Here is a 3,625-nt window from a genome sequence, read left to right on the forward strand (position 1 = left end):
AGTGAGGTGACAGAGGCCCCTCTCATGTGTAGATAGATTTTAGCTTTCACCCTTCAGATACGCATATTCCATTGGAAATACAAGCACAGGCTTTGAAATTACTATGGTGCCATGGAGTGGTAATTATGAGGCAAAGAAGATGGTATTTAAAAGAGAATTATGGACAAAGAAAAGTTAAATTGAGCTGGGAGGTGAGAATAGGGGAGGGGAGTAAAAGTAGGAGGGATAAATAACACTAAAAAAATTTCAAAATGTCACATGTAACCTACTAATGCAGAGGCTTCCTAAATATATGTACACAGAGATAAAAAAGATGATGGAAAGACTCTCAACTGGGGCAACAATGTCCCTGCTACACACTACAAGGTAACAAATGAAAGTCCAGGCCCAGGAATTACTTAGTTTTTATAGGTTTGTTGGCCAGTGATAAACCTGATCTTTAGAGGCCACTGCCAGTGCTTTGGTTACTTTCCAGAACTTGATGGTAATATACTATTAGTGAAAATACCACGTGCCTGAGTTATAGAGTATGGCGAAATCAAGCTGATGCTGACCCAGAAACTCCATCCCTATTGGTTATCTTTCATAGTGCTGGAATGTTCTAGACACAGTAGCAGGTGAGAAAATGAAACATTAATCATATTCAGGTATGAAATCTGTGAGCTACAGTACTGACTTGACAGATAAGATACAGCTACAAGTAGAATAGTGACAAGAACATCGTGGTAGTTACCAACTACTTCCTCGTTGTATTTAGTATAGCTCCACAAGATAATACCCATGCTTAGTACTATATCTCAACAATAACTTTAGGCTATGCTGGTCTACACCCTGGTGAGAACCTGTTACTATTATTCTGCTAAAGGACATAACATTAAAACAGCTCCTGACGATTTTCCATGATACCCATAGATTAAGGCATTGCTTAACCCTTATCATGGAAACTCATATTGAAGTAGATTATAATCAATAGAGATACTCACAACTGGCCAAGATTCTTAGGATAAGACACTGACAGATCAAATGTCCAGAACAAAATGTAATATCTGTATTTCTACTCAAATAGCACAGCAATGGCTGTGGAAGAAAGAGTAAAAAGAGTGTCAGGGCCAGAGTCATGGATAACTACAACTACACAGTATCTTCTGAATAACAGGGCAGCTCACATATGAACTGGCCGTGGTTGAGACAGCATGTGTAAGACCTGTCAAGCCCAGGCATGACCAAATCTCTGCCTTTACATGGAAGCTGAGAATGACAAGAATTGAGGAACATGATTCTACAATTGTGAAGGAATAAGGTTACAGTCAGAGGGAGTCACATGGGTTGTGTCTTGGGTGAGACTAAAACTGGCATCTGCAAAGGAACTCAGACAATGTGTTGTGTTGTGTAACTGTAACTCAGGCTGCATTTGTGGAGTCAGGAACAGGAAATTTATCTTTCAAGAGCCGCTTTCCTACATAGTCAACAATCTGCTTCTCGGTATTTATGTTCTTTTTCCAAGCCCCGTTGCACATTGGTATTTTAAGAATGTCCGGCCTTTTCTGCCAAGTAACAAAGTCTTGATAGAATGAAAAACAACTGTTTGTTTTACTTCAGTTTCTCCTTCTTGGAAATGCTGGTGATTCCTAAAAGCAACTGATCCTTGTTCCTTTGTGATTGGCCAAAACACACTGAGAGAGGAGGGGCAGAACCTAGGAGGTCCTTAAATCCTGCAGAGGAAGGAGGAGTGGGTTTCTTGTGACAAGACTGGACTACTATAGAGGGTGGTTCCTGCAGCTGAATTACAGTGAGCGCACACACTGGACTCGGGATTCTCTGGTAAGTGGACAGGGGCATTCAGATCTAACTTCTAACCCTCACCTTCTCTCTTCTCTAAAGAGCTGAGAGATAATAAGGCATTGAGGAACACGCCCAGAGAGAGGGGATCAGCTGGGGTGCTTTAGTGGAAGGTGGACAGGACTGCATCATCAAAGGTCTTGGCCAATGTACAAATTAGGAAAACCTAAAGGAAATGATCTGGATATTGATTTTGGTGAAAAAAGAAACATTTTCAATTGTTTTGGCTTGTTTCTTATTCCTCTTTCATACATAGCTGTAAATGGCTGTTTTAGGTGATGGAATATCTCTGCAGTGTGCATGAAGTTGTTGTATGTCACCCTCATCTTGCTTCCCAGTTCATGGTCAACTAATTCCTTACATCCCGAGGCCTCCTATCTGTGGAGAAGGGGTCTCTCTGCACACTGCTTCTGCTGTAGCTGGCTGTGGAAATCTGTGCCTGAATAATCTTCTTCATTGTGGTTTTCTTTATTATAAAGCAGGAGTGCTAAGATCTTCTCTCCATCTGCAATAACATGAGCTGTGTCAGGGTGTGGTGGCGGCTGTCATTCAGGCAGGCTTCCCTTTGTAATGATTGCTGTGTCACGGCCTTCTCGTTCCCTGTGTTCATAGTCCGTGGAAAGTCCTTGCAGACAACTGTCACACTGGAGTCTGCATCACAGATCCAGGAGCTAGAGCTGAAAGAAGAGATGGGCAAAACCTGAAAGATGAGAAAAGTTTGTGTGCTTCAGGGACATTCTGTCTGTGCCCTGTGGGTGACTGTCCCCTTCAACAGTGAATCTGGCCATGGTGTTTCTATAGTCAGGTTTAGCTTCCCTTCGAGGACATTCCACCTCTTCCTGTTGTGTGCCTGCAGTCAGACTGAACAAAGTTCTCAGCTCGGGTTTCCTGCACAACCATCCCAACTGTTGTTGTATATTGGATGGGGCTGCCTGTGCAGTGTATGTGTATGTGCTTATGTTCATACACAGTAGGAGTCAAAGGACTTCCCTCTGTTGTATTAGACTGTTTTTGTACTCTCCCAAAACTTTTGATAACCACTCTCTATAAATATACTTACTAGGTTTTAACTAACCCTCTTTCCTGTAATAACTACAGACAGGCAGAGTTGTTCACAATAAAGTCCAAATGTTTGGGTTTTTTTTTTTATCATAGTCCTCATTCGTTGTGATGACAAATTTCCATCCACGATGTGTTGGTGAGGAAGAAGTGAGCAAGACAAAAGCTCACTCTGCTATCTGAAGTGCATTGTACAGTGGAAGATGACAGCAAATGATCCCAGATGAATAGACATTATGGGGCAGCAAGTGCTGTGGAGAGACAGAAACATAGTGAAAAGGTGGTGAAAGACGCAGGCAGGTACACTTTTATATCTCAATCAGGGTGTAAATGCTAAAGCCTGCCTAATCAAAGCAGAACCTAGAGAAAGGTGATAAATACCCATGTGGCTACTTGGGGAGGAAAAAGAAGCAGTCACTAAGTTGAAAGTCCTGGAATGAGAAGATAGACTGAGATACCAGGGTGTCTGGAATTCAGACACCAGATGTCCCAGCAGTGCAATAATTATATTCAAACATATGTTGTATGTAGCTTGTGTACTCTATATCTAATGTGTGGCCTGAGTGAAATTGGGATTCTTATGGTACATTTCAGGATTGACGTGACGTGATATGACTTCAGTGTCATAACTCTGGCTGTTTGATCATCCATGTTGTTGCAAGAACCATCACAGGAAATATAGCAATGCCCATGACATGCTCAAAGCTGGTACTGAGGAGGTCTTGAA

The 3,625-nt window shown here is 41.9% G+C and overlaps 1 protein-coding gene across 1 annotated transcript in view; it reads left to right on the forward strand.

The window, feature by feature from the left end:
* The first annotated feature begins 1,714 nt into the window (after window positions 1-1,714).
* LOC101993537 (interferon-inducible GTPase 1-like) overlaps window positions 1,715-3,625 on the forward strand; it is a 6,016-nt gene continuing 4,105 nt past the window's right edge. The window contains exon 1 of the mRNA XM_005356386.3: window positions 1,715-1,821. The gene's annotated coding sequence lies outside the window, so the exon portion shown is untranslated. The remainder of the gene's footprint in view (window positions 1,822-3,625) is intronic.

This window comes from Microtus ochrogaster, chromosome 18 (assembly GCF_000317375.1).
Source record: "Microtus ochrogaster isolate Prairie Vole_2 chromosome 18, MicOch1.0, whole genome shotgun sequence".
In the NCBI taxonomy this organism is placed as follows: domain Eukaryota; kingdom Metazoa; phylum Chordata; class Mammalia; order Rodentia; family Cricetidae; genus Microtus; species Microtus ochrogaster.